This window comes from Dermacentor andersoni, chromosome 10 (assembly GCF_023375885.2).
Source record: "Dermacentor andersoni chromosome 10, qqDerAnde1_hic_scaffold, whole genome shotgun sequence".
NCBI classification, from domain to species: Eukaryota; Metazoa; Arthropoda; class Arachnida; order Ixodida; family Ixodidae; genus Dermacentor; species Dermacentor andersoni.
This window is the reverse complement of record NC_092823.1, coordinates 51,151,257-51,164,580: the sequence shown is the minus strand read 5'-3', so window position 1 is coordinate 51,164,580 and position 13,324 is coordinate 51,151,257. Positions and strand designations below refer to the sequence as shown.

Genomic DNA, 13,324 nt, shown 5'->3' with positions numbered 1-13,324 from the left:
TGATGTTGACTTTTTTATTTATATTTAGCTGACTTCCTTCATTTTCAATTGTCGACTTCTTCATTTACCCTCTCTTGTTCTGCTTATCTATCTGACCATCACCCATGTATCCCATATCCAGTGAGCAGGATTCGCCAATAATCTTCACATACCAAGCCTCGCATGCCCACTTGCACAAGCCTAACGCCACGAGTCGTCTATTCGGACACGTGTGCAATAACACACACATGCCTAGTTTCACACACCCAATTGTCCAAGTTGTCGCTACCGATATTGTTTAATCGGTTACATGCCCAGTCGCAGGTAAACAATGGCCAAAGTTTGCGCGAAAGGGGCCAGAAAATATCACCATACCAAAATAATCGGGTAGGTACGAAACAATGTTAATTGCATTAAAAATGAAACAAGTGTGACTAAATGCTGATAAGTATTGGGACTTACGAAAAAAAATTTGCAACGTAGCTCAATAAGCAACGTGATGACAATCTGTGTGAACTCGTAAGAAGATCAAAGACGATTCAGGGCTCCCCAAGTCTTGAGGTGCGGTTTAAATAATGCTCCTTAAAAGCAAAGCTTGGTTCATAAAATCATCGAAAAGCTCCTGGATGTGTATGTGTTTTCTATCCACAGCAACTGCGAACAAGACTCCAACGTTACGCAATGGCTGTTCCCTAAATTCAGCTTCGCTCCATTGCACAATTTTTACATGGTCAAGCAGCGTAGCATACTAAGAGTGCAAAGAGGCCGCTGCCCCGAGAAAGTGGGTGACATCCGCACGCACAACAGAACAGATTTACCTGAACGAATATTTTTAGCGGAGATCAGTCATCTACAGGCGGGCACAAAACAATGCCAGATCTGAGAGCACGTGCGAAACTATTCTTGCGCCGAGGCAGGTGCCTGCTTCCTAGATGGGCGCTACAGTGCGGATGTGCAAGCAAGTGCACATCCTCTATTATTTGGATCCCCCCAGTACATAGGCCTCAGGGTAAGATAAACTACTACATATAATATCATTTTGCCTTCTCTAGTAAGATTGCTCAGGTGACAATTATCTCCCGAAAGTGTCACAGTTTCAATCTTTTCATAATTAGTTTTCATTGAAAGTCGTATTACCCCAGGACAAAGTAACTCTTCTTTTTTCAGAGCACCATATGGTAAATGCCTTTTAAATAATGAGTCGCGAGACTACCCACCGCTGTCTCAAGCCATCTTCCGAAAGCCCATCCTGAGCGGAGCTCGGTATTGCAGATACCTCCACAGTAATTCATCCCATGTGGAATACCTGCCGGTAAGAAGAACGAATATATTCCTCCCGCTAATGAATATATGGATTTGTGCTCGGCACTGACATTTAGGCGGATGTGCGAAATGCTAACGGATATTTACCGGAAAGCCAAAAAATAGGTGGGGAGAACAGAAGATTGTCCGTAAATCAGGGTTGTGACAGCTAGAAATAAAAAAAAAAGCACTATTCACTTTTGAACCTTTGCCCTTTTGTTCCTTTCCTCTACCCCGCAACCGAATCACTTCCAAGAGCGCCGCCACAAGAGCTCTTAAACGAATGACATAACCTGGTTGCCTTTAGTGGAGACGGAGAAGCGGCAGCCATGTGCTCGTCCCTCAGGAACCCTTTCTGTCTCCTGGAGCAGATTAGTAATACTACGCCCTTGTACTCTAAACGAACGAGCAATGCTTGTTTGCTGCTCTTTTCGTGCCGAAAAGCTTTGCGGCCAAGTTTGCCTAAATGTGCGTCTGTCGCGAAAAGATCATTACTGTGCGGCGACTTTCAGTAGAATCCTGGGCCCCCTAAGTTGGATCCAGGCTGTAAGCCTAACGATGACGTGCTTTCAGCTATTGCTGCTATTTCCTCGAAGTGTCACGCGCGGCGTAATGAAATAATGGATGCTTTTGATCAAATTATATATAACCAAGAAGCGCTTGCATCGAAGGGATTCGATTTCACAGTTTTAGTAGCCGCTGCTGAAGCGTCCATTGAATTGATAGAATATGGGAAGTCGAGCACTGACGTACCATGCATCGTTGGTGAAGCAGTGAGCAAAGAACAGGTGGAATTGCCGTGTCGCTTTGATGATCTGCAGGACCGTTCAAGGCGCGAAAATGTAATATTTGATTGAATCGCCAAGACTTCTTCGGAAAATCGGGCACAGTCTTCTGGAGCTGCGCAAGACTGCGCAGGCGCAGACTTGCGCAGCTGCAGACTTGTGCAGGTGCAGCCGTGTGCAGGCGCAGAGTTGCGCAGACTGTGCAGTCTTGCGCAGGCGCGCAGTTGTTTTTCCCGCCAGCTGCACTTAAATGTAGAGGAGGGGCGGAGTTCGAGGCGCACTTCGATTTCGATTTCGTGGAGCACTTCATGATCCGTGACGTAAGAGGCGCGCTTGTAAGTAACTGTGACGCACGTTAGCGCACTGTCTATTGAGCCACCTGTGCTCCTAATTCAAATGGTCTGCTAGTTTGACGGGAAACGTGTGCATTGCTGCACTATGCTGATGCTTCGTTCGACGGAAGTCCTACACGCAGTGTGATCCCTTCATTATAGAGCTTTGGTCATGCTTTAGCGTCTCCAAAAACTTCGGAACGTTCGTTGTTTGCTAGGTAACCGTATTGGTTTCTGGTATGAACAACGCTTGAAGTGACATCTGCTAACGCAGTATCTAACCAGACAGCACCGCAAAACTAATGCTACACATTACATAATCTGCCTAACGGCAATGTAGACTGTTCGCAGCAACACATTCGTTAACATACGTATTTTATTATAATTTTCTTCGACAGCAGCACTGACGCGACAAAGAAATATAATGCATTGCAGCTAATCAAATTCTCGAAGGATGTAGCCATAAGCTTTGCTACTGCATGTCACAGCACCGGTAACCTGACCATCCGCAAATGGTAAGAAGTTTGCGTGCAAGCTTTGTTTGTGGTCAGGGCAATACGCCCAATGTGAACAGTGCTGAAACGTCTTCCGAATGGCGAGACAAGCCAACAACCTCGCACGATACCGAAATCAGTCACCGTAACTCGTGACGTAATGTTGATTACAACGAGGGCCTAACCGGATGACAAGATCGATAGATGCTTCACGTTCCTATTCCCCGATTTTGCGAACTTCAAAACAAAAATAAATGTGTTCTGAGCGGCCTTTTCAATTGATACTTAACAGATAATAGCTATGAGCTCGCAGAATTGTAACCTTCCTGTAATTATTTAGCGTACGTTCTGTGTCAGTGCCCCTTTAAATTAACCTTATGAGATGTCTCCTCGCAAACAACTTCTTTTATCAAGCAAAACACTGTTTCTTTTACTTCTGGTCATGAAAAAGGAATTTAGTAGAATGTCCGCAGTAAACGATCACTGCTCTCAATTGGCAGTCATTATAACAGCTTTTTTTACGCTTAGACAATTAACAGGATTTTGATTTTATACAATTCAGTGACTTTTCTAAAGCTATGCAGTCATAATATCAATAAATAATAGATGTTACATTCGAAAAGCAAGATTTCATTATGAGGCATGCCGTAGTCGCGGACTCCGGTGTGATTTTGACGACCTTGGGTTCTTTAACGTGCACCTAAATCTCAGTACACGTATGTTTTTGCATTTCGTCCCCATCGAAATCCGGTTGCTCTGGTCGGAATATGATCCCGCGACCTCGTGTTTAGAAGCGCAACGCCAAAGCCTCCAAGCAACTACGGCGGGTGCAGTCTTAAGAAACCTGCCAAATAGTTGCGCAGGTAGATGTCCTACAGCAATACTTCTTTTTAGGTTGCGTTTATTCATCTTGAAACATATTTGTAACTGCGCAAACACACGACCACAAGAAGGAAGGCACTGTACATACATGTACGTGTCTCCCTTTTTGTGGTGGTCTGTTTGCGCGGTCACCCATATATGTACAGTCTTGGTCAAAAAACTTGAACCCGCTGTGAACGGCCGGGGAGCAGCTGCGCTCCGCTATCGCGGCGCTGCCATCGTCGGCGCGCGCCGCTGCTCGCTTGCGTCGAGGATAAAGAGGGCGAGGGAAGCATGTCTCTTACTCTCAAGCGTTGTTTGATAACAGCGCTCGTGAAAAACTAGTGCGGCGAACGCGGCGCGAACGCGACGGTGGCGAAGCGGAAGCCACACGACCGGCTAGCATGCCGTTTGCAGGGTACGTTGGTTGAGCCGGCGGGGGTCTCTGGCGACCACTGTCAAACGCGATAGGCTCAAATTTCACAATTCCGAGTATTGTAGTGATTAGTTATTGCTTTCAGGGACCAAATTAAAGGAACAGCGCTATGAAGAGTCCTGCGCATGCTCGAACACGGGCACTTTGCGAGGATCGTAGCTGAGATCTGACTTAAGCAGCTTAATGATGTATTAAATAGCGTGCCACAATGGCATCTCGTATTTGTAATCATGAATGTCACAAGTAGCAAATTAATCAAGAAAGCATAAGCTTCAGGTGGCACCTGCGTCTCTCGACAAAATCACAGGGGGCAGCATGCCTTCAAGGCATTGTGTGTGGCTTGGCCTGTGGTTGCCCCGAACAATAGCAGCTTGCCCATGTGCTTGACTGTAAACTGGCCAAGGTCTCTGGTTTAAAGGACGCTACGTATATCTCCTTTTTTGTTAACTGCCTGTGAAGCCCTCTCTCGTAGAGACGAACAATACCTCAGTAAACTATATATAAAATACTTCTTCCAGTGAACCCGTAATAGCGACAGCATCGCCGGTGTGACGCCGTCACTATGAGTTAATCCTATATTCTCGTGGCCCTGATCTACTTTACGCGATTCAAACGCGTGATGCCTAATGCAAATGGGATGAACTTACACTGGTCTCATGTGTGCATGAAAGTGGGCCCTAACGACAATGAGGCAGTATGCACGAAGATATGAAAAAAGGCGAGGTAGTGGGCACTTTTCAACATGCCGAGGGAATGGGTCTAACTCAATCGGCTACCTAAGCAAGGCAAACGTCTTCTAGTCCCGAAAAGTTTTCATAATCTCACTGTGGGTTTTAATAAAGAAATTCAATGGCAAACGCACTCGTTAGGTCGTCCCTTAATGGAGAAGTGTGGTCAACGTATTTGAAATATTACAACGGTGGCTACAGGCCCTTTCTGAAGAGAGCCTTTGTATTCGAAATTACTGCTTCTGGTTTTTTCGAAACAAACGATGATTGAATTGCACGCATATTGCAATAAAACCTGGAAGAACGCTAGACAGCAATGAGAGATGTTAGTTTATTTTATTAACTTTTGTTTCCATAGCACTCAGAAACACATTCACAATGTTTATCTAAAAGCATAATGTGACGGCTCTCGCCTTTAAAGCGTAGGATAAAATTGTAATAGGTAATTTCGATGATTAGCAGAAATTTTATAGCATAAAGGGCTGCATGGAAGCCGGGCAGTTTCGCCCAGGCCACCGCATTTACTCGCACGAAGCGCCGTACCACGGCGGCCGAAAGACGACCTCTCACGCACCTGGCTGAACGAACGTTGCACTAGTTTTTCACGAGCCCTGTTATCAAAAGATGCTTGAGAGTGAGAGATATGATCCTCTTGCCCTCTTTATCCTCAACGCCAGCGAGCACAGGCGCGCGCCGGCGGCGGCAGCGCCGCGATAGCGGAGCGCAGCCGCTTCCCGGCCGTTCACAGCGGGTTCAAGTTTTTTGACCAAGACTGTACATGTCCTGCTTACACACTGAAACCAATGCGCATTTTCAAATGGTGTGTTTTCATCAGATATTTCTATACGTAGGTCGACAAAATAAACAGAACTGACACAGACTCACTCACAAGTTATGTGTTTTACTGATAGATCAGCGCCACGGAGACTCATCAAAATTTTACTCAGGTGGGCTCAAAGGACTAAGCCGGGTTCACTCGTACTATACTCACCATAATCAATCTTGCGTAGGCCCACTTGTACTCACGCAGTTACAATCAGTCGGGCTCTTTTTGAGATTCACGACATAAAATATACACTCATAATAACGGAACCGAGTAATCACACTACAACAAATCTCATGGAATCGCCCATCAACTCACTTAATTCGAAGTCACACGCTGAAAACTCACGTAAATTACCAGCTAAGCCCATACTAAGTATACGCTCGTGTTTGTGACGCAGTCGCGGTTGCGATCCCGTCTCCCTTCCAGCCTTGTCATGTGACTCTGGTCATGCGCTAGTCGTCACGCCATCATCGTCATAAAGACGTCCTGCATTCATTGTAACACCATCATTGTGTTGCCATCGTGGTCGTTCCATCATTTTCATTCTATCATTGTCACTCTAGCTTCGTAATCCGGCTTCGCCAGGCCGTCGTCCTCACACAGTTTTCATCATACAAACTTAGTGACAGCGTTATCGTTGTGCCGTTGTCGTCGTCATACAGTTGTTGTCAACCCATTGCCCACATACCATTGTCAAACCATTGTCGTCATTGTATCGTCGACGTGCAGTGTCATACCATCGCCTTAATGTATTCATCGTCGTACACTCTCCGTGATGTCACCGAAGTCATTCTATTGTGGTCATTCTAACCTCCTCATGCAAATCTCGCCATTCCGTCAGCGTCACGCCATCGCCTTCCCGTAGTCATCGCTACACTACTGTCCTCAATTGATCATCATCATACCGCTTTCGCCGCTCCATCAACAATGTTTATCACTCTATCGTAATTATGCTGCCATTATTCAATCGTGATGACGCCGCCATTGTCATGTTATCATCGTCATTAAGTCGTGTGAGACCGTCGCTATCATGCCTCCGTTGCCATATCGTCGTTATCATGCCAATGCTGTCGGCTTGGCCTCGTGATCCGGCTCTCTTCATGCTGTTGTTGTCATGCAGGCTTCATGATGTAGTGGTCGGCCCATCATGGCCGTCATCTATTAACCTAGTACATTTGCCACCTTCGTCGGCATTGCGGCATCGTCATACAGCCATCGTCATGCATTCTTTGTCCTATCACTTTCGTGATGCCATCAGGGTCCTTCCATATGCCTCACTTTAAGTTCCACGTGCGGCTTGTGTGATTTATTCATCGTCACACCATTATCGTCTCACGCAGTCAGTCGTTGTAACATTATTTCAATGCCGTCGTCAACCTGTCGTGCTATCATCGTGATAGCTTCAGTAACGTTATCCTTTAGTTATCATGCTATCGTCATCATACCGCCTTCCTTAATCCATTGACGGTTTTCCTTCTTCGACATTTTATCTTAATAATGATGTCAGCCTTCAATCGTGAACGTGCTGCCGCTGCCCTGCCATCGTCGCCAATGAGTACTCGTCAAGGAATCGTTATCATACATGCGTGGTCATACCGTCATAGTCACACCGTCATCATTACTCATTCGCCGACATCCCATTGTATGTACGTCACTGTCGTCATGACGTTGTCATTACATCACCATCGTCATTGATTAATCGTCATCGCATTGTCTTCGTGCCATTGTCGTCATACCGCCTTGGTCGTTCCATCGACGTCATTACTTCTTCGTAATACAATCGCCGTGAGGACATCTGCGTCATACAGTCGTGGCCACGGCAACATGCTCATGGTTGACATTAGCAAGTGACGTCATAGGCAAAGTACGACTACACACCAGGATGTCGCATATAGCCGAAGCCAAGTAAGTGTGACAGCGACCGTACATATATTAAATAAAGGTGGCTTCAGTAATACGGCGTGTGGCTACATTTCTCGACAGTTAATTGCATTACCATGGCATTCATCGTGAGATTAATTCTGTTGCAATTTCAGATGAGAGTATTCTGGAATGTGCAGATTTTAATTTCATGCATTGTTATGATTACCCACGCTAACAATAACAAAACGTTTCAGCCTCCATCATTAAACATGTGAAAAAAAACAGACTAACCACATTTTCCTTGATTCAGAAATGTGTGTTTAGCAAAGATCGTTCCTGTGGGCGCGCTCTGAAGTGGTGCGAGCAAAATATGTCACTCATAAGTTACGTGAGCAAAGCGCATCGTGGTTTGCTCACGGTCTGCGGGCCCCGTTGGTCATGGCACCTTTTCTACCGAAATAGGAAACTAGCAGTTTCCTAAATAAACGTTTCCCATAGGGCTGCTAAGGTGATTTTTTTCTTCTTTCTAGTATTACACCGAGGAGAACAACATTCAAAAGTGCATTCTAGTTTGTATAACAGTGGACGCAGATGGCGAGAAACTTCACAACATCCATAACGCACCAGACTACTTGGATTGTCGCAGGCCTCGTGACAAAAACAAAAAGGTAAACGAAAAAGCAAATCTTTGTGTGGTGGGTGAAACCCGTTTGTGCATTTCAAGTTTACTAGCATTTCGAATAGAATATCTATATGCTAAGCAATGCTGCAGCAGCCCATGGAAAATACCATACTGGGATTGTTATGCCGTCGCATCGGTCGAACGTGATTAGTTGTAGGTACAGGGCCCTCTACTATTAGTACCAACACGGTGCAGCATGGTCGAGCACCGCGGGACGCGACCACGCTACGCGTGTTCGTACTAAGAGTAGACAACCCTGTACGCATCTGTGTGGACTTCAAGGGATGTAGAGGTTAGCAAAACACCATAAATAATTCGGGGAAGTACATATAATGATGGCCACAAAATTGCAGCTATCATGTTGATTTTCGGAAGTGGTTTATTTTCACCGTAGTGTCAGTGCTCTGAAGTTTTCTGTGGGTAAGACGCACGTGTTATTTTTCAAACGACACCTTCAATAACGGGGCAGGCATGTCAGATCCAAATCTGTTTTGCATTTCAATAGCGTTGTATACTCTCAAAGTAAGTCACCACAAGCAATTTCTCTGAGATCAACGGTGCGGCATGTAAATATGGCGAACGAGTATTACCCGTGGGATTGTTTTCGACAAACGACGAGAATATTGCGGCTAATATCCCAACTTTAAGGGGGCCTGTATTTATACGCCTCATTTTTTTTTCATGCTTCCACTTGAAGCAACCTAATAGCTTCCGAATACGGAGAAAGGGACAGTGACTAAACTGAGCATTGCTGCACCGAACGTTTAACGGTTATCAGCATCATATTACGAGCCATTAAACAGCTAGACGTACACGCAACAATTTCCCGTTTCAGATCTTCAATACAGCAAAGATATTGCTACAGAACAACACACTTAAAACGGGCAAAATATGTCTACTGAATATAAATCTCCGTGAATGAAATGACAAGGATATTTCACTTGCCAGCGTAATCCCAAAAATAGAAAATACTCATTCAAACTATTCTCTCACATCGCTTACTCATAACATAAATTACTGCATTTTCATGAAATACAATGAAACAAGATGTCCGGCGCATTATCAGCCAAATCGAAAACTGCGTGGGGATATAGCATGTGGGACTTAATATTCACAGAGTATTTATGCACCTAACATTTATCATGGCTAGCTGCTAGTTGCTGTCATTCTTGTTCAAGAAATATTAGGAGCCTGGCGCTCCGGGACAAGGGTGAAGCTATTTATCTATCCACAAAACGACGCCATTGGCTTGTTGCCCCTTTCAGCCGCTGGCGCAAAAGCTCCTTCTCAAGGAATTATAGAGTACTGTGGCGAAGCCCTGTAGACGGCAATGCGTTAGCATTGAACCAGTATAGCAACACACCTTGTTGCCTCTATCGAAAACGAATTATCGGGCGTGTACTTCAGTAGGACTCCTCTATGGCGCTTTTGTAATAACACTGGGCGCCATCTAGCGCAGCCATCGCGAAGCCTGTGCGTGTCCTCTGAAATGCATGACACACCGATGCCTGCGAATGCCGAGGAAAAATCTACGGCAACCGGGCTCCACTCTTACGCTTCTTTCCGCACACGCTGCACCATCAAGTGGTACTACCTCGAAGTCTGCGCGTGACGTCCGAGACGAGAGGGTTGGTGCACGGGTGCCTACGGACGCTGAGAATTGCGCCCTCGCTTGCCGCATAATCATTGGCACAAACTCAGTGACCCAAGTTATCTTTAGCGGCCCGTACCCAGTGTGGCCGTTGACCAGCTGGTTAAGGCGCTGCCGTGAAATGTGTTAATTGAAAAGCGGCCCCTGTAAAGTGCATTTGGAACGCAACCAGCTTTTGCTTGAGGTAGCTTTCCCTAGGGAACCCTTGCGGAGTGGGGTCGATTCCGTTGAGCATAGAGGAAATCGAGGGGACTTTTACGTCATCGTAGAGCAGCAAATTCCCTGTGGCGCATACCTAGTTATTCACGTTGGCATCAAAAAGGGTCATAGGAGAGTATTACACAGAGCTAGCGGCACATACCCAGTACTGCAAGCCGGCGTCAGACTTCCTTCGAACAGCGGTGCTACCCATTCCCGCATCTACGGTCACCCATGACGGCATGAAAGAGGATCGTTGCAGAGCGCCACGTATGTACTCTTAGCCACATACTCAGTGACCCAAGCTGATCCGATGGTTCGGTTCGAACCATCTTACCTCAGCACAGCGCCCGATGCGCTGCCCATTTGACCACTGACTAGGCAGTGACCAAGGTAGGCGAAAAAACAGAGGTACAACAGACGGACAGACGGACAGACGGACAGACGGACAGACGGACAGACAGACAGACAGACAGACAGACAGACAGACAGACAGACAGACAGACAGACGGACGGACGGACGGACGGACGGACGGACGGACGGACGGAGGGACGGACAGACAGACAGACAGACAGACAGACAGACAGACAGACAGACAGACAGACAGACAGACAGACAGACAGACAGACAGACAGACAGACAGACAGACAGACAGACAGACAGACAGATACGACACAGAAATTGCGTGAAATACCTCAACAATGCTAACGCATTGAAGATTGAGCCAGAACCCACTACACCTTGACTGCCCTCGGTAGTGCGTGAGCATTGAATCAATATAGCGAGACAATGTATTGTCACTGCCGAAACGAGTTATGTTTGAGGCGTTACCTGCAGGGGCATTTCATTTTCGCGCTTTCCTAAGATCACTCGGCGCCATATAGCGCCACCACCACCGCGAACCATGCATGTGGCCTCCGCATTGCATGGCCCGCTGGTGCATTCGAACACTGAAATACGCGTCATGAGGCAACCGCGCACCCCTATCCCGCTTCCTTCTGAACACGCTGCGCCATCTAGTGACACGGCTGACAAGCCTGCCGAGTCACCTGTGAGGCGAGAAGCGTCACCCACCAGTGCCTGAGAGCGCTGAGAATCGTTCACTCGCTTGCCGCATACTCAGTGGCACGTACTCGGTGATGCAATTTCTCGAGATATTTGAAAAGCTACACATACCCAGTGAAATTGTGTCGCGGCCTGCTAATGCGTCAGGTTGCTGTCCTTGAGGAAGCTTTTGTGACGTGGGTTCAATGCTGCTCAACATCGTATAAATTACAGGGGTCTTTTTCTTCATTGTGGAGCGGCACATTGCCAGTGGCACATACCTAGTGACCCGAGTTGGCTTTAACGATGTTCATTGAAGACCCGCACACACCCAGTGGCGCATACGCAGTGCTCTAAGTCGGCGTGAAGGTGTTTCTCTTAGCCAGTCTTGCATCTACAGCCTTCCATGGTGGCATAAAAAATGTTCTTTGAATGAGACCACGTATTTACAGTTCATTAAATTCAGTGACTCAATTTGGTCCAATGGTTGGATACGAACTCTTACCTCAGCAGGGCAGCCCGATGCGTTATCCATTCGACCAAGGAATACCCACTGATGCAAGTACGCGGCGAAACAGTTAGGTACAAATATACATAGAAGGTCCCGGAGGGTGTGTGAAGTACCCTTAAATGATAACAGAATATATGAATTCCTGAATTTTACGTGACATATTCAGGACATATTTATGAGACACGTAATAATGGGGACTGCAAATGAGGTGTAACAGCATGAAGTTTTTTTATATTCTGCACGTAAGTCTAGTACACTAGGCGTTGTTGCATTGATCCCCAGCACAATGTGTACTATTTATGGCCGTTGGGCTGGGACCGAACATGCGACCTCAAGCACCGGTATAGTTATAGTGCTCTCAGTGCGAACTTCTCTGTTTATATACCTTTATACTATTCAAAATTTCCTTGTGCTCTTGGTATTTTCTTTAAATTTTATTTCTTCTCTACCAAAATAGTTATTGAACAACTGCTCGGCATGTAATAAATACAAAATATTGGGGCATAAATGAAGGCAACTGTTAAAGCGTGCATGTAATTGCCTGTGCAAATGCGATGCTTGGAACTTCTTACCATAATGATTATTTTTTACAGGTCTGCATTTCCAAGATTTGCATGGATATTCCACGTAAACCACCATCATTACACAGCTGGTTAATGAATCGCGCAACTGATAATTTCCAGATATCGGATGCCCTGTATAAGTAACACAGGGAGAAAAATTCGCCCCTTCAAATCGCATTTCACCACAGGTCTATACACATTTTGTCCGTGCGATTCCTGGTACGATTCTTTATACGATTTCTTGTAATGCGTTTGGGCATTTACGGTGCAATAAAGATGTACAACACAGCAAACACATTTTATCTGTTTGCAGTAATTCTTACTTGGGGCTTTGCCAACACATTGAAGATAAAGTAGGCGAAGTATCTGCATAACCGTGTGTTTCCGCTATAGGCTAATGCTGTGGTAAGGTTACTTCGTTGGCCATTATATTTTGGGAGTGACAACAGTGGCACCTATTATTTATGATTGTATTCATGTGACAGCCATGCTATACAATCATGTGACACATAGTTGTATCACATGTGACTCATGCACTTTCTAAATGTGTGTCCTGGCGTGTAATATTTGCGTGCAGGACAATTTCAGTACTCTGACCTATGGGATACTTACTGTCAAAAATTTGGTTAATTTAAAAAGTTGACAGTCACTTTAACATACGCTGAACAGGATTAAGGCGAAAGCCTGCACATTCACGAGCCATTCGTTAAATAAATTCACATTCTGATCGAATGCGTTGTTGCTTTCTACTGCTTGTTTTCTCCCATCAAATGCCGTGGGCTCTAGTGCCCTAATTACCCCTACCTTAGTTATTCATGTCTTAAGTTCGACCTAATTAACATGAAAGGTAATGACTTGGACTCTGACCTGACGTCGTGGGTTCGAGTGCCTTAATTAACTCTATTCTAAATTGGCATGTATTGATTACATTTGCCTTATTTACCGGCAAATGCGGATTAGAGTGCGTTAGCTAACTCTGTCTTAATTACAGTAACTTGATTAAGATAGCCCTACTTAGCACTATAGATCGTGAGCTCTATTCCCACCAGAGGTCATCGATTCGAGTGC

At 45.7% G+C, this 13,324-nt stretch overlaps 1 long non-coding RNA gene across 1 annotated transcript; it reads left to right on the top strand.

Annotated features, from left to right (window-relative positions):
• Positions 1-920: 920 nt before the first annotated feature.
• Positions 921-12,590, top strand: LOC126543419 (uncharacterized). Its single transcript, XR_011890781.1, has 4 exons — positions 921-988; positions 1,147-1,291; positions 8,137-8,274; positions 12,287-12,590. It is a non-coding gene; the product is annotated as an uncharacterized lncRNA (long non-coding RNA).
• Positions 12,591-13,324: the final 734 nt, after the last annotated feature.